This window comes from Parasteatoda tepidariorum, chromosome 8 (genome assembly GCF_043381705.1).
Source record: "Parasteatoda tepidariorum isolate YZ-2023 chromosome 8, CAS_Ptep_4.0, whole genome shotgun sequence".
Classification (NCBI taxonomy): Eukaryota; Metazoa; Arthropoda; class Arachnida; order Araneae; family Theridiidae; genus Parasteatoda; species Parasteatoda tepidariorum.
This window is the reverse complement of record NC_092211.1, coordinates 36,698,180-36,717,968: the sequence shown is the minus strand read 5'-3', so window position 1 is coordinate 36,717,968 and position 19,789 is coordinate 36,698,180.

Here is a 19,789-nt window from a genome sequence, read left to right as displayed (position 1 = left end):
TTCCTGCTTTGAAAAGAATAAAATCGAATGAGTATATCAAACACTATATGATTCTAAAATATTTTTTCTACTTGGCAATATTTTATAATGTTCAACTTAAAGAAAAAAGGTGGATTATTAGAGAACCAAGTATTAAACTAATTACAAACTTTTTTATGAGCAGGCTTTCAAACTCGGCTCAAATTTTATAAACAGATGACGCTGCTTATCGGAAAGCTGAGTAGCATTTTTTTCGTGCTTGTGAGATCATTGTTTTCACAGTAAAGCCAAACACGGTTTTTTCTCCTTTACTTTTCTTATTTTTTGAACCATTAGGGATTTCCTGCTCACAAAAAGGTAGCCAAAACTTAAAACATTTCAAATAGTTGGAAAAGAATGTATTCCTTTTATGGAAAAATAGTTTGTTTTAATTATGACCGGAAATTACTTTTTTTAATTTTGGATGTTTCGATATTTTTGTGATTGCTAGTGAGTTCCATGCTTTTTATTATATATAAAACTGATTTAGAAGATTAAAAAGGATCAAAAACAGACGAGACGCTGAAAATATAAAATTTGATCGTTGTCTGATTGAAAAGGTATAAAAATTTCGAATCGAGGTAGATTTATATAAAAGTAGTGTTTTATTTGCTTTTCATCGAATAATGCAATTTTATCACACAACAGTGCGTGCCATCTTCCGGGAGAAAAAATTAGGAGAAAATACACTCTTTGATTTCGTGACAATTTTCGAAGGCACGTAATCCGACATTTTGTTGCAAGAAAAAGCGAGAAATAAAAATATATTTCTTTATCCCCTTAACTTATATCTTACAGGCTTTTATGAGTTTCAGCCATATTATATATAGATATATTTTGGAGCAGTGTGGAAAAGGTAATTTTGCGTGACAAAACTAAATTTCATAGAACAATAAACTGACACTGCACTTTGTACACTTCAAATCATATTTGTTGGATGTATGGAACCTCTCTTAATCCTTGGAAACTTCTTTTTTTCATTTTTAAAAAAATAAAGTAGTAGGGATAAACATATTTAGTCTCTAATTGTCATATATTCTAAAATAAAATAGCTTATCTCCTTATAGTTGTAATATTTTAAAACCTTATAGTTAAGCACATTATAAGGCACAATTCCTGGGATAGTCTGGTTGGTAGGACGACAGTCTCGTGCTCGTGAGAATGGGAGTTCGAATACTACCGGCAAAAGAATTCCCGTGTATTAAATGGCGACTGGTCTATGTTGAATCTGTCGGGGTCACAAAGCCCTCCAAGTTCCCACACAAAACCTCTGGAGGTACTGAATTGGAGATTAATCATTCTCTGGTTCAGGTCAAAATTACGATCGGTGGATGTATGTATTGAGCATGATTGAATCTTTTGTTTAAAGTGGGCTGTGACGTGTGTGTGACAAAAGTCGTATTCTTCCACTGAAATAACAAGAAACGCACCCTCAGCCTTAAAACTTCACGTGCTTTCAAGCAGGCTTGCTGATTGCCAGTGGCATAAGTAACAACAACATAATATACAATTCATTCTAATAATTTTTTTAAATAAATAAGCCCCAGAAACTGAAGAGATAAAATATTACAGGACTAAAAACTTCATTCGCCTCAAAAATATATAAATTGTAAATTACAGTCGGCATGTTTCAAGTTCATTCAAATTGTGTAATTAAATATCAACCTTTAAATATCAACCTTATTAATTGTAAGCTTCTTTAAATTATTCAATATAATATTACCTTGCGCACATCCGTTTTCTGACCCATCCTTTTTAACTAACAAATCAAATACACTTCAGCACTGCAGTAAGAACGCACTAGAAAACAAAACTCCTCTATTTACGCTTTTACCTCAATTTGCGCTTCTGTTTTCATTTTTTATAATCTGGCAATCTTGTTACAAAAATAATTTAAATCATTCTTGAAAAATTTCCCGTTCATGTAAGTTCACTGGAATTCGCTGCTCGCTTTATAGATTATGTTTCATGTTTTATTCTGTTTTTTCTTTAAATTTTATTTTCTGTTTTTACGTGTTATTTTTAATTATTGTGTTCTATTTTATTTATTTGTTGCAATTTTTGTAAAAATTGTTTGAGTGCTCCTCGCACTATTGTATTGACATTGCTTTGGCTATATTGATACAATATTAGAAAGCACACTTTTTTGCGGATAAAATCGTGTGGGCTGATGAAAAGATTATATATTTTATTTTTCGGATTTTTTAAAAAAATTTTATCCTTTTCTTTCGAATTTTCGTAATTATAATTTTTTTTCAGTTTTTTGTTATTTTTATTTTAATTATTATTTTTCTTTTTCCCCCTTTTTTCATATGTCTGTAATTTTCGTTTGTTTTATCTTCATTTTGAAATTATATATATATATATATGTGTGTGTGTGTGTGTGTGTGTGTGTGTGTGTGTGTGTGCGTGTGTGCGTGTGTGTGTGTGTGTGTGCGTGCGTGCGTGCGTGCGTGTGTGTGTGTCTATTTTTCATGCATTAGTATTCTATTTTACTCTGTATAATTGTTTAAATATATTTAATTAACGTTATATTAAACAATGCGAAAAAAAACTCAACAAAAAATATAAATAAATCTATTTAAAGAATTCCCAAATTGTTCTGAAAAATCGATTTAAATTAAAATAGAAAATATCTCTTGAACAAAAACTAATACCAAACACCCTTTTCTGATTAAAGCTCAAATCCTTGAGTTAATGACAAAGAAACTAATTAAATTAAGAAAATGAAGTTTTTCATCATTTGTAGCCTTAGATTACAGATTGCAAAATCATACTGAGCAGTTAAAAAGTATAAGAAAATAGCGTTACTTATGCTGAAATTAAATTTATTAAAATAATAAATTCGAAATCAATATTATTCATTGTTCAAAAAGTTTAGAAATCAACCCTCAACTGTTATTGTATCAATTTTTTAAATAATATTTTTGTACATTTTTCATCTTTTAGGAAATATGTATATTGTATCAGTTCAAATTACGGGATAAAATAATTTTAATTGAGCATTATGTTTTATAGTTTTCCCTTACGCAAATCTATAAGAATAAAATTAACAGTTTACCTAGGCCGGGATAGCCTGGTTGGCTAGACTCACGCTTATCAGAACGGTAGTTCGAATCTAGTCGGCTAAAGGCCAAAAAAATGGAAATTGAAATGAAAAAAAGTTAATTTGCTAAGATGAGTTATGCAATAAAAGTAAAATTAATAAAGCAAAGGTTTTAATGGATCGTCCATTATTGACATCAGTTTGAGCTCTAAGTACGAGTCACATAATTTTAATTTTTTTATTTTATATTCATTTTAAACTATTGTTTCAGTTTTTTTTTTCAAAATTCTTATTCAAATAAATAAATAAAATAGAACTTCAATTGCTTAAAAATTTAGAAACGTATTAAGTGTCAAAAAGTGTAAACAACGTGATGCACTTAATGTTTTCCCCCTTAACTTTTAGGTATTATGTTTCCTAATAATGCCTGACATCATGTATACATATGCTACCGTGATTGACAGAAAACTGGAGAATGTCGTCATTCACCAGTAAATGTCCTCAAACGCATAATCGCTTTGGTGAATGTCCGAAATATCTGTTATGTCCGATTCAATATTAATTTATTCGCTGATATTTTATTCCTTATTCAATATTTTAATGGCAGTGGCTGGGTGGCGCAGTTGGTTTCTCGTCGGCCTTCTGAGCCCAAATCTGCGGATTCGATCCCAGACCCAGACACCGGATTTTCAGGATTCAGAAAATCCTCAGCGGCATGAAGAAAAAAAACCTGGAGTGCCTTATTGACTCATGGCATTTCTGGCAAAAATTAAATTCCTAGTGCACTTCAGCATCCAAATAAGAGTCTCGGTGCTGCCATCTAGTGTGGCAGAAACTAGACGTCCAAATTAACATGGCCAACGGTATCTCACCCATTGTGGTGGTCCTGAAAGAGTGGATACCACTTCTGGAGAACGCACTAGGTCTGCTCATGAGTGCGCAATGGTGCAGCTCATTGGAAACATAAAAAAATATTTTAATGGCTTATTATTAGGAAAGATTAGGAAAAAATACAGTGCAGAATTCAAATACGTGTGCGGAATACAAATACCAGGCAAATGTATATCGGGCAGTGTTCCAGTGTAGAAAATACCGGACACATGCAATTATCAAATTAATCAAATCCATACATTTCATCCATACATTTCATACTATCATACATTTCAGTTTACCAAAGCGACTATGTGATTGTTGATATTCACTTTTGAAAATCGACAAACACCAATTTCGGTCTTTTACTATAACATATTCATTATTGTATAAGACAGGACTTGAAAGCATTTTATATTTCTTGACTGTCATACATATTCAGAATGAGACATTAATTGCGAGCAAAAAAAAAAGCAGAAACTTTTCTTTTTCTATGGGCATTATTTTTTAGCCATGGAAAAATGCATTTTGCTATTAGGCATGATTTGCATTTTCACTTTTGCCATTTTCCTATCTCAATCAATTGAACTAAATAATTCAAGGTACTTGTATTTTCTAATCTGAAGTTAAGTTCTTCAAAGCGTTTTAAATTATTTGCATAACAACGTTTTTATTTTTCACTTTACCAAGCAAATATTTAAAACTCTTTCTTTGATTAAATCCATAACATATTTTTTTCTAAAATTTATTAAGTTTTATTGGATATAATGTCATTTGCAGTAATGATGAAGAAAATTCGAGTAAAATTATCGTACTGTATGGTAATAGCATTTCTGGTAAAAAAAATGATTTTGGTTAATGAAACCAAAACATATAGTATTTAAATCATCAAATTGGTAATTTTACCATTCATATGGTAACGTCCATATGGTTAAATGTATGAGGCTAATAGGCTGCCATCATGTTGCAAAAGTAAAGGAAGAGCTGTCTACAATAAAGCCGCAAAGGAATCTTGAGTGGGCAAACATGATGGCAGCCAAAGGTCATAGGGTAAATAATAAAGGCTATTGGCTAAATAATAATGATGATTTACATGTATTTATAGCATCAATTCATATAAAATTACTTTTAATACTCTATTAATATTCTTAAATAGCAATAGAAAATGGATAGGTTTAACACTTTCAGAAGCCGCCATTTTAATGTCCGCCATTACTGGATTAGGAAATACCTCCGATGACCTCACAACCGAAATCCGATCTTCATTATGTCGTATATGCACTACATTATGGTAAATATAATTATTTTACCACTCTGCTGTCCCATTAGCAATTGTTATGCATATTTTGACGTACTGTAAGTTATGGAAATCACAAACGGTTCATAATAAAAACTTTTTTTTATTAAAAAATTAATATTTATTTAAGCACTAATCCACTTAATGTATTTACTATAAAACTTAGTTTCTAACTGAACGCCTCGAATAAGTTGTTCAGTCTCAATAAGTTTACTCTAATAGATTACGTACATAAGGATGTAAATAATATTGCATTAAATGCAGAACTCTAAATGGAAATTTATTATATTCGACATTTTATCTGAATTGATTTATTCAGATTATGCATTGGCAAGAAGTATTCTATAAAATGATTTCATGACTTTTAAATATAATTCCTCAATTTAATTAGTAAATTAAGTGAATTACATTTAAAAAACAAACCAGATAGGAGACATTTACGTGAAATAGCATTAAAAAATGAACTACTTCCTCAACTTTAAGATTGAGATTAAAGGACAAATCCACAACTTATTAAACAGTGTAAAATATAGGAAAACAGACAAATATTAAGACTTAATTGAATCTTCTTATAACTCTAATTTACTTTTATTTTTTTAAATTCATATAATATTTATTTCCTTATTTTATTCATTGCTATTTTTCAGTTTAGATTTTAATCTCATTTTTTTGCTATTCTTTTACAATTATAAATTGCAATTGATTTTTCTTTGCTCTCTATCTATTCGCAGAAGAAAATCCCTTCCACGTGTCAGCTGTATGCTAATTTAACGGCTGTCTTTGCTCTCAAAAGGAACTTGCTTGCAGCATTTCAACAGCTTTATACTTCAAGTTACTTTAATGACTGTCTTTGCACTAAGAAAATACTTGCTTGCAGCAGTAACTGACTTATGCACCCACAAACTTCACCGATCGTCTTTGCATTAAAAAAAATACTTGTTGGCAGCATGGTAAGAGTTCTATACTTCAAAAGGTTTTAATGACTGTTTATGCACTTAAAAATGTTTGTAGCATCATAGCAGATTTATGCTTCAAAATATTTTAACGACTGTTTCGCTGCATTTAAAACTATACTTATTTGCAGCACCATAACTGATTTAAGCACCAAAACACTTGAACGACTGTCTTTGGTCTTAAAAAGATACTTATTAGCAGCATAATAACATTTCTTGGCTTCAAATGATTTTTATAACTATTTATCCACTAAAAAATGTTTGCAGCATCTTAAAATATATATACTTCAAATGACTTCAATGACTCTCTCACTGCACTCTTTGGTGCTCTCACTGCACTTAAGAATATACTTGTTTATAGCACCGTATCTGACTTATGCACCAAAAACCTTAAACGGCTGTCTTTGATCTTAAAAAAATACTTATTAGCAATATACAAGATGTCACAATTGGCATTACATATTTATTTCCCATCTTTTAAAATATATTTCATTACTTAAGCTTATTTTTATTAATAGAATTAGATTTGTTTAAAATAAATCAAAGACTTAATCCTTTAAAATGAACATAAAATATTTATTTCTTCTCGTATAGATCAATGAAACGGATACTTTTTATTTCATTACTAATGTGCAGACTTATAAATTCACTGTCGCACCTAATCGAAAACAAAAATCTATTTATAACTTTTTATTCTAATTTCCAACTGCTAAATGTTTCATTTGCATGGTTGTAATAATTCTCATAAATTTGTCGGCGACTCGTGATCGCCAAGGTATTCTTTTAAACCCAATATTGATATGCTGGTTAGCTTTGTTTTGGCTCTGTTATATTTTAATAAATCGCCAATTTTGAATCTCCTATCCATGTTTCCGTGTCCGTTGTGAACAAATTACGCGTACTTTTTAATTTGGCTTTTGATTTCACAGGTCATAGGGGAATTGTCTCCCGTGGCATGTCCTTATTAGAATTACTATGCAAAATTTATTTTACTTTGAACATTATCATGGATAATATTTAATTTTTGTATCTCGAGCTCTGAAAATAATTCTAAATAAAAAATTTTTATCAGATATGATCCGGTTTTCATTTTCAAATGTTTTTTTTATCACCCCCAGTTTTCATCACAATCTTCAATTGGTCAAGTATTTCCCAAACCTCCAACTACTCCTAACTACCTTAATATTCTATCATCACCACTTAAATTGGCACACTGAATATTCCTTCACCATATGCACCAAAAATCTTTAACGACTGTCTTTTGTCTTAAAAAGATACTTATTAACAGCATGATAACAGTTCTTAGCTTCAAATGTTTTTAATGACTGTTTATGCACTATAAAAATGTTTGCAGCATCATAACAGATTTATGCTTAAAAATATTTTTACGCCTGTCTCGCTGCACTTAAAACTATACTTGTTTTCAACTTCGTAATGACTTACTCACCAAAAAATTTTAACTACCTTTTTTAGTATTAAAAGGATACTCAATAGCAGCATAATAATAGCCCTTGGTTTCAAATGAGTTTTATGACTGTTTATGCACTATAAAAATATTTGCAGCATCGTAAAAGATTTATGCTTCGAAACATTATGACTTTAACTGCTGTCTCAGTGCACTTAAAAATATACTTATTTGCAGCACCGTAACTGGCTTATGCACTAAACAACTTTAATGACTGTCTTTGGTCTTGAAAAGATACTTATTAGCGCATGAAAACAGTTCTGTTTTTTTTTTCAAATGATTCTTATGACTGTTTATGCACTATAAAAATGATTGCAACATTATGAAAGCTTTATGCTTTAACTGACTTTAACGACTGTCTCACTGCATTTAAAAATAAACTTGTTAGTAGCGTCTTGACAGGTGCTTACGTTAAACCAGGGGTTAATTTTTCCCTTTATTTACATTTTTCCCCCTTATTAATGATCGACATTCTTTTTGAAAAACTCCGACATAAGAAATTAAGTTCATTAGCAACTGTAAACACATATACCAAAGAAGGACAATAATTACTTAGAAATTATTTTATATGAAAAATTAATATTTTTTCACATTTTATCAATAATTTTCCTTAAATTATGTTACAACAGTTAAGCAAGCAGATCTGGATTGGAATCTAGCATAGTTTTGAATTTATTTCTGGTGCACTCATAATGAATAAAGTTCATAAATAAACTCAAAATGAATAAAGCAAACTGAATTATATTTTTCGTTGAAAAGTAAAAGTAAAAGAACTTTTATAAATCTGTATAAATATATATAAACTGTAGTATCAGGAACGGATTTTTTCTAAATGTACTTTTAGAAAGAAAATTATAGTGCGAAATTTTAAAAATCCATATCATGGACTTAATTTTTTCAATTTTGCACTTTTTCTTTTTACTAAGTTTTTATTCAAATAATTTCATGAAAATAGTGGAAAGATTCAAAAAATTAATAGATAACTGATTCCACATATGTATAATTACGGGTGGCAAAATTCACTTCCTGTTTTAAAAAAAAACATAACTTTCAGTACCTCTGCGATCATTTCAGAACTATTCCTGGGAAATTTTGGAAGCCGCCACTCTAAAGCACTGGTTCCTAGTATCTGTTTGCCTATGGAACCATAACTAATCGACCTTTTATGGTGGAACTCTGGCATCAATAGCGAAAAAAAGAACTACTAGTTACTTTCAAAATAATAAGAAGAATAAATTTTCTCATCGCTTTATCAATTTTAAATTAAGGTTTTATCAAACATTGAATTCGCAGGACAATAGCAGCATATATTCAAGTTTTGAATTTCTTTTTAATTTAATTATGAACTGAAAATGAGTAAACTGAGTTAAATTTGAGATTTCGTTAAAGTGAAAATGCAAAAGAAAATATTTATAAAGGTTAAAAATAGTTATCAGGATGGCATACTTCTATATTGCTTTATTTGATTATTTTATTTTTAGTTGAAAAGGTAGATGAAAAATACTAATGCATTTTTTTATAATTTACATATTTTTGTTAAATAATTTAATTGTAAATAAAAGGAATATTTTTTTTTCCTTTTTTTAATTTTAATATTTCTTTTTTCACTGAAACTTTATTTATAAAATAACCGAAGTATAAATTTAATGATTACTGTTTTGTTATTAATATAATTATTGGTTAAAAAAATCATTACTGTTTAAGAGAAAATAATTCTAATTTTCGGGAAAAGAATTATATTTCTCGGTATCCTTGTGACCCTTCCGAGAAACCTTAGGGTTCCACTGACCACTTTTTAGGAACCATTGCTCTGAAGCCCTTCATTAGTGTTCCTTAGATTTTTTTTCTGGTAAAAATATAATAAATTTAGTTTTCCTATGAATTTATATAAACCTCTCAGAGTAATTTTTATTTTAGTTATTAATTTATGTCAAGCAGAATTTAAGTTAGTTTATAATTTAGTCGGCTCTCACTCTCAAATTCCTTTAATGAAATACCCTTTAATTATTTAGGAAACTCAAACTTCAAAGCGAGTCTAATTCCTCGACTCTAAAATTATATTGCTAGCTCCCTTGAAATAAAAATGACAAGAAAATGAATTGCCTTTTGATATATGCATTTCTTTCAATAAAAGCTTTTGACAAGTCAATGAAAAAGAATCTTTCTACATTTCTGATGGAGTTTACATTGAAAGCTTTAAATAAATGTTTCCATTAAGAAGTCACCAAAAATCTCCTTTTTCAAATCAGAAAACTGGCATTTATTTCCACCGAAATTGAGCTCTTTCTGACACTTATGGAGAAAAATTCGTGTTAAATACGTTGAGACGTTATTAGGGAGCACACTTTGAATCATTGCTTGTCGAATACTACTTAAATGATTCTTTAGAATTTCTTTTCCCTTGATACTCATTTTAGAACGTTGAATCGATATAATGATAAACTTTTCTTTCATTTGATGAATAAAGTGTATAAAAACGAAATATAAACATTTACTTCAAACCTTTTCTCTGCTGCACTTAATATTAAAGGTGTTTTGACAACAATCATTTTCTTCCTGTTCATTTTTTTTTCTTTTAATAATGATGGAATATTGATTTCTTTTTTCGATAAATGAGAATTGCTATGGGACAAATTAATTGCACGTTATCCAGTTAAATTGTAAAGTAACATTTACGACTTTGAAGATTGGCTAGCTTTATGCTTTATGAAAAATTAAGCTAATTACAACCTTTTAACTTTTATCACAGCTTAATTACTAAGTCAGAGATTTATGAGCTTTATAGAGATTAAAAACTGTATATTAGTAAAACAGCGCCAGATATTATATTATCCAGAGCATAAAAATACAAAATAATAACCTTATTAACTTTTGAACTAACGAACTGATTTTCTTGCATTTTATGCAATCTATTTAATGCAGTCCCGCAGTGGACTGATCGTTAAGACACGGTTCCCAGTAGATCACCGAAGTCAAGATCACTGGCTGCGGACAGTGTGCGGGTGGATTAGTTTGTGTAGGGACCTAGGGTGAACGGTATTGGTCCCCGTTAAACTGTTCCACCGTAAATTGCTCGACCTCGCCCGCTGGTCGTCGGGCTACCGAAGCGGGAATGCCATCCCATCTACAGAGAATCAAAATTGCGAAGGCATGTCTTCGGAACATCCTCAGGGATGTTTCCCAGACCGTCGCCAATAGCCCATTGTGCAGCTCTAGTGGGACGTTAATGACCCACAACAACAACAACAACTATTTGATACAAGGAATGGACATTAAATATGTTAATTTGTGCAGACGATATTTTAATTTAAAAAATCAGATACGAAACCGTATTTTCTCTTAGTAAACATCATTTTTGTTGATAGTTATAGTTTCTTGACTCTTAAAATCTGGGGATTCGCTGCATTTTTAAAAATATCGTCACAGTAACTTAGGCAGGAAAGTATTTGAAAGTTTAGAGCACTCATCATTAATGTAACTCACTGCGTAACATTAAACTATCTTTTGAACTATTTCAACTCAACAAAACTATTTCAGACAATTATAAAATTCGTAGATCCAAAGAGAGTTTTATTTAAGAAAATGTTGGCATATAACTATCTGATATCCTATCACTATTTATATCATTATTCATTTATTAAGAATCTAAAATCTTTAGAATTTTATAGCACGCAAATTTCTTCAATATACAATAACCATCAATTGACAGACATAGAATTCCAGTTCTAATTCGTTTTAGTTCCTTATTACTTTTTTAAAATTTCAAAATTAGTACATTTTCTATTTCTTTTGAAAATGTTTTAAAATCAATGAACATTATAGTTCATTTCGTTGTTTTACAACCGGCGTAGCACAGTTGACGTAATTCTGAGTTTACGACTACAAATGTTCAACTCCGTGTCCTTTTAATCTTGAACCCAACTCAGAAGACGAAGGATCTTCCGGATAAAAACCATTACAGAGGACGATTCTTAAGAGGACGCTATAATGCGGATGAAAACATTCATGAAAAACTTTCTTTCAATATTAATAATTAAAAGTTCAGAAGAAAATGACAAATTTACTTTTTCTCCCCATAACAGCAGCAAATTTTAACATAATATTTTAGCAAATTATTAAGTTTTGAAAAATAAAATCTAAGCACTTGAAATTTCACAGGTTTATCTGAAGTCATAGGTTTATCTCGTGGTTCATCTGAAGTATTTTTTTTTTCTATTCTTTCAATTTAAACTTATTAATGCAGATGAAAAAGAATTCGCCTGGAAGGGATCCTCCTGCGTTATATAATACCCCTAGCACTTCAAGTACATAAATTAAGTTTAAAAAAATGAGATTAAAAGGAGTTAAGTATTTAACCATGGTTAGGATGAATCAATGAATAGCTTAAAAGAACGCTATAGCACAGGAAAAATTCTTCATGGCAAATTTTCTTTCAGCTGCATAAGAAATTCTATTTTTAAAATATATAAAAAGAAAGTTCAGGTTGACCTATAGTAAGAAATGAAGATTGGAATTCGGAATAAAAACAACTTTATCTATAACGTGTGGTATCGCAGTTTTTTAAAACAGAATAATTTTTTAAAACTTTCTCACTTTTATTCAAGAAATAAAATTAAAAAAATAATAATAATTTTGATGTGAAAATAAATAATTTTACAGACTTCTCCATACATATTAAAATTGATGACATTTAAAGATTAATTTGTTTTTTTTTTAATTCAAATTTTCTTGCAAAAAAAAGCTAACAATCAAGGTATATTAAAATGAAAATAACTAAACAATATGCTTGAACTTTCTTCACTCCATACATTATTTATTCATTGAAATTCAAATTAATCAAATTGTTGAAAAAAAGCACTCTAAAACTAATTCAAATTCAAGCTGACAAAGAAATGGAAAATTGCGTTCATTATTTATTAAAAAATATTTCATTGCGTGCATTTGAGAGCCACTTAATGCACAATTATAATTTAAATTGATTTTACCACATATTTTTTAATTGAAAAATGAATCAAAAGTAAAGATACGACTAGAATTTTAATTATCTATTGCACTACAAGATTTTTTTTTTATATATTCTAAATGATCTGCTTGAAGCAGTTCGTGTGAAAGTATAATTAGTTTATTTGGTTAGATATGAATTATTATTCAAAAGCCATTACCTAAAAGTGTTTTATTATCGGTACCTAACCCTTTGAATTAAGTAATGAATTTTAATTGGAAATTATAAATATAATGAAACATATATGCGAAGAAAATAACATAATTTGTTCTTATATGTTCTCTTTATATTATCTAAGTTCAATCTTTATCTTCAATCTTTATATTCCTTATATATGTTTAATTTCTTGATTATTTTCGTATTAGGGTCATGATGTGATGAAGAAGTCGTGAATAAAAAATAATCAGAATGTAATTGTGAAATAATATCTCGTTTTATTTTAGTTCAAAATTGTAAAATTATAACGAATTTGCCTTTAATGGGAGTCAGTCCAGTTCTTATGGAGATAAATTCATTGCAGTTTTCATGAAGATGGTAGCCGTAGTAGTAATGATTTTAGTGCATTTGCGCTTCTTACGATATAGAAATTTTTATTCCAGAGAATTGAACAAAATTATTTTGAAAAAGGAATAATTATTGATTTATTTTTTGAAATATTATTATTAGATACAAAATGGCTATCATATATCAAAAATAAAAAAGGAGCTCCTTTATCGGGATGAAGAGATGCATATTTCTAACATGAAGATTTTCGTTACGGTTCTCATTAACGGTCTTATTAATGGTTTTATTGTTAAAGTCTTATTAACGAGAATTAAAAATAGAAATAATTGAATTGTTTCTAATGGACAGTTAGAGCATGGAAAGAGATCTATAGTTGGCGATTTCTGGAAAGATAAAATAACCAAAAACAAAGCCAAGCCCCAGTAATTTTTAAATTTGAAATAATTTGGCAATAGCTTAATCGCCAAAAAGACAGTGAGGATTAATATAACCCTGTAACTGAAATATTTTTATGGTAAGAGAAATAAAGTAACATAAGTAATCAAGAGTTATAAATGGATTTTGAGATATGATTTAATCGTGACAATTAATTAATCACTTTTACATTTGTATTGGATTAAAAAAGTTAGCCGTTGCATTGATTGTTAAAAAGAGAATAAAATATTTAGCTTTTCCTCTTAAATATAAAATTAATACAAATTAAATAATGGTTTATATATTTGTAGTTTTTAAAATTTCTTTAATTTCTTAAATGTCATTTTTTAGCCATTCCTCATCCTATTTTAATTAAATTAATGTCTAATTTGGTATCACAGCTTCATTTTTTTATAATTTAGGTAAAACCGGTGAAATGTATATGAAAGCGTAACATGAAAGAGAGTACTTAAATCCAGAAATAAACATGGAAAATTGGCATGCTCTAGTGCTGCCAAATGGCGATGAGTTAGACGCCGTTCGAAATGGCGATTGACTTTGAATTTCAAATAGAATAAGCCGAAAATAGAAAACGCAACAAATAGAAAGTATAACGGGTGAGAAATGATCCTTAAAGGTACTGATTAAAAAAGTTTTTAAAAAAATGCTACGGGAAATAGACAATATCTTACTTAAATTTAGAGTAGAGGCACGCTAAAAATAGAAATCAGTTAGGTTTAAAATAAATTAAATGAATAAATTAAGTCGCAATATTATTTCAATACAATAATTACTTATGAATGACAGCTTATCTTTGAGTCATGTTAAACGAAAGCTATTTCAATAACTAAAATGCTTCACCTTCTGCTTGCACAGCTCGCCGACCACCTTTTGGCTTTTAATTTATCTTAACTTATTCATGTTGCGTCTCATATTTGTCAACATAATTTAACATAATTTAAATAACATTCAACATAATTTAAATATTCAGTGAAAAAAGTACAAGAACTTAAATATCTCGGTGTTGTACTCGACCCAGGTTTGACCTGGATCTCACATCTAAACCAGGTCAAAGAGAGAGTCAGCAACTTTAATAACTTAATTAAAAGGGTGGCCAGGGCAACTTGGGGCCTAAAACCCTCTATCCTTAAGTTGATCTACCTGCGGACTACGGAGCGAATCATTTTATACGCCGCCAGTGTCTGGTACCACAATACTGTTAAAATCAACGAAAAACTTAGATCCATACAGAGAATCTCACTCATTAACATCACTAAGGCCTATTCTACAACCAGCACGGAGGCCCTCCAGATACTGGCGGGGGTGAAACCTATCCATCTTAAGATTTTGGAGGACACTTGCATTAAAAGACTTAAGTGGAATTGGAGACTTAACGATTTTGACTCAGAGATGCAGCAGATTCTCCTCATAGCACATATGGATGATCCACCAACTAGGATTCACCCATCAAAACTTATTTCCGTTCCCTACGGTAGATCACTCCCAACAAACAGCGGCCTTGAAATTTTTACTGATGGATCAAGGATGGAGGTTGCCGACTCCGCTACTGATACCACAGAATATAGAACTGGCTTCGGCATTGTTACTAAAATGCACGGTACTTTAATCGAGGCAACCTCCACCAGGATCTCAAACAATAGTAGTGTTTACATGGCAGAATTGGTGGCAATTAATAATGCTTTTCTCTGGCTCTCTAAAAAAGAATATCCAGACGCCACTATCTATACTGATTCGCTTTCCTCGTTGCAAGCCTTACAAAACCCAGTATCAAGCTCAAAAATTGTTGAAAACACTAAACAATTATGGCGGTCTAATATACTCTGCAATTGGGTTAAAGCTCATATAGGTACTCAAGGCAACGAGGAGGCGGATCGAGCAGCTAAGAAAGCCACCGATCTCTGCCAAGTTGCCCTTGAGGTCCCAAGCTCCATCGCCCAAATTAAAACTCAGGTTAAATTATATAGCATGAAGCGCTGGGGGCTGGAATGGCGGAGTTCCGAGAAAGGGAGACAGACATTCAAATTTTTTAAAAACCCGAAATTAAATAGACTACAAGCAAACTTCTATCTCAATCAATTTTTAACAGGCCACGGAGTGTTTGGAGAACACCAATATAAATTATTCCACGAAACTCCAGAATGCAATTACTGTGGTGAATATCAATCTATTGATCACTTGTTAATAAATTGTTCTAAATTCTAGACAATCCGGGGCAATAACTTTAATAATATTGGCCAACATCAATGCTATGCTAACCTGACTTGTAGAAATATCATAAAAAAGATTATTAAACAAACTTTAGAGGATGTATTGGGGGACGGTCTTTAATGTCTCGGAACTTGTTCCTTCCAGCTTGGGTGTCTCATTTTTTTACTATGTCTTTTATAAACTATTCTTCTTTTACTTGCTCCCATTTTATTGTTATTTACTTTTGTACTATTTAATTGGTTTTAATAGTAATGTTTTTAATTGTTTTACAATATTGTTCTCTTGTAATTTTTGCGCGTTTATCTTTTAAATTGCTCTTTTAAATTATTCTTTTAAATTATTCTTTTAATTGACACTTTTAATATATTGCTGTTTTAATGTTAATCACCTTACATGATTTTAGCTGTTCTACGCCCGCCATGTTCATGGGCTGTTGCCATGTCTGATGTGTATTTTATGTAATTTATGTTTGTACTGTTCTCTGGATTTTTTTTTGATTTTAATAAACATTTACCCGTATGCCCTAAATAAGGGCGGGTCGGGGTAAATTCTTCCATTTGTCAACATAATTAGTTATTTCTTTAAACCGAAATTTTTGTGTCTGCATTAATTAATTAGCATATTTGAGGTCTCCCTCAACAAGCATTAAATTTGAGTCCTAGTACGGAAAAATCCAATAATCAGAGCAAAAGTTTTTCTTTTCTTATGAGCATTGTACTTTTATTACCGATTTAATTTACTCGTAATCTACATTACTTATATGCCAAATTTCATTAACATGCATCAACCAGAAAAAACTTAATGTAATAATAACTTTAATTATACCCCCATGCAGATAAAAGTATTTAAGAGAAAGCCAAATAATAATCCATAAGAGTTCCAAAACATATACATTAAGATTTAGTTGCTATTTAACCCATATTTAATATTATGTCAGGTTTAAAGTTTATTCAGTATTTTAAAATGCTTTATCCTACTCAAATATATTTGACAAAAAAATCAATAAGAGAATTTTTCTTTAGTAACAAGAAAGCTTCAGTCTCTTATTTTGACGAAGCAGAGATAAAGAATATTTCATTTGTCATTTTTGTGCTAGAGCATTATTATTTTTTCCTTAAGAAAAGGAAAATGTATATTTTATAAAATAAATAATGCATCATTTTTTCCCTTTTAAAACCTGAAATATACTAAAAATAATTTTTTATATAAATAAAACTGAGTTCGTGTTTTTATTTTGAAAAAGAAATTAAAAATTATTTCTGGTTCCATATGATTTATTTGCTTTAATGCTTTAAAAATTATGAAATTAATTCTATTTGATTTGTCTTTAAAAATTGCTCTACAATAAGGTCTTTCTTTTATTAATACAATCCAAATTCGAAATAGTCAAGATATTTATTTTTTCATAATGAGACTATACGAAATATTAGAACAATATATGGATCATGTAAATATTTTTTACATATATGCTTAAAAAGAGTGAAATATTTTTAATAAGATTCAAAAAACAAAACAATTTCTTTAAAAATTATAGGCCGATTGGTAATTTTTCGTATTTGGATAAATACTTTTTAAAATACTTTTCCTAAAAAATAACGCTAATATGAATCAGATCAGTTGTTTACAGATTAGCTCAATGTTCTTAAGACATTCAAAAATAAAAAGAAAGGAAAAAGAATTTTAAGGAAAAATCGAGCCACTGTAATATATTTCATTTGCATTTCTAAATCAAATTTATTTTTGAAAAAAAAAGTCACATCATTTCTTACTCCTAGGAGAATATAAAGATCATAAATTACAGCATCAAATGACAACTAAAATTTTAGTTACAAATTACAACATGCGTGTATAAAGCAGAAATCTAACATATAATTCTATCGTCAACATATCTAACATCATTATTGGTTGCTAGCAAGTAACGTCAGGCGTGGGTCAACCATTCTAGTTCGACACATGCACGTGACGTCACTTGCACGTATATAATTGAAATTTGATTTTGTAAGACGAATTCCGAAAACTGATTTACCGTTTAACGTCCAGCGACGTACGTAGCTGACTGTTAATTTAAAAAAAAAAAAACATATACTGTTAAAAATTGTTGTTAACTATTGTTTTGAAATCCTTATTTCCTGAGGAGAATTAAAATATCATCACCCACCATTATTTATTTATGATTTTCGCATCCGTTACTTGAATTGGTTGAAAAATTGAAATAAAATGGTAGTAACAGTATAAAATGTCCACTTAGGGATGGATGCTAGAGTAGCTTACACCGTGGCGATTTTTTGAAATCTCGCAAAACTAGGTTTATGTAAAATATTTCGGAGATATATGTTGCAACCTTACATGGCATCTATTTTAATTAATTTTTTATTTTATTTTCTTAAAAATATTTTAATAAATTAGTAATAATTTAAATTATTTTTTAATAATGAAACAACAACATTGATCGCCTGCTTGGCGAGACTTCTAGAAGTCGCCAAGGGGTGGACTATACTAGGATATTATCAATACTTAATTTTAACGTATACATCCGACTACATTTTTCATAAAGCTATTTCTTAGCATGACATCAATATAAAAAATCTGGATAAAACAGATTAGGCGTTATAATCATCCTAAAACTTAAAAGGTTTAAGGTTAACACGCTATGCAGAATTTTGTGATAAGACACAGTCATGTGATTAGCTGCAAGTAATCGCTAAATAAAGTAAAATCAAATAAAAAAATAAACCTTTATAATAACTTATTTATAAACAATTTAAAGGAACATTTATTAATATCAAACTTAAAATCTGAAGAACAATTAGTTTTTACTCTCAGTTTAACAGTTGGATTTATAACGCATAGTTCTAAAAATCTATGGAACATTGTTACTCTTAATAAAAATTAAACCTTAAAACTTACCAATAAAGAATACTCACACAGTATTTATCACAATTATTTTCAGCTTTTAAATGTGAAGAATAGAAAAATAAAAAAAATTTCCTTTGTCCTTTGAAAAATCACTTTAAAAAAGCTTCTCAAATACTTTTATTTATCATCAATTAAAGTTTTTTAAATTCAAAAATTGATTGATTGAAATTGGTATTGAAAGCCTATATAAACTGCAGAAAATTACTATTCCACTCTTTTATGTAAAATTCCCGATTAATTGTTAGGGATGCTTACTATATTTTCCATTAATAATTAGCATCATTTGTAGTGGTTGATTCAAAAATTACCACAAATGACCATTTTCGAAATAGAAAAATGGAATCTCATTAAGACGACGCATTTCTGTAGCAAATTATTACAGTTAATCCTGACCAAAATTTTGAAAACAATTGCAAAACTCTTTACCAGGTGATTAGTTTAAACATTATAAGATTATTCTGCTGTATATCATGTTATACAAGTAATATATAAATATATATATATATATATATATATAAGTTCAAGATGAAGATAAAACAAGGAAAAATTATAGACATATGAAAAAGGGGGGGGGGAATAATAAGTAAAAAAAATAACAAACAACAGCTTAAAAAAAAAAAAAAGGATGAAATTATTTAAAAAAACCGGAAAAAAAAGATATAATCTTTTCATCAGCCCACATGACTATATCCGCAAAAAAGAGTGCTTTCTGATATTGCATCAATATAGCCAAAGCAAAATATATTAATACAATAGTGTGAGCAGCACTCAAAAAAAATTTTTTTTACAAAAATAATAACAGATAAAATAGAACACAATAAGTAAAAATAAGTAAGAATAACATGTAAAAACAGAAAATAAAGTAAAATAAAAAGAAAAAACAGTATAAAACAGAGACTATAAAGCGAGTAGCGAAATCAGATGTACTTACATGGACAGGAAATTTTTCAAGAATGATTTAAAAATGTTTTCGCAATAAGATTACGTATGTGTTTCCTTTCGTGTTTTCTTGTATTTATGTATATAAAGTGGCGCTCACGCACTTAAGGACATGTCTTTATGAAAAGTAAAATCC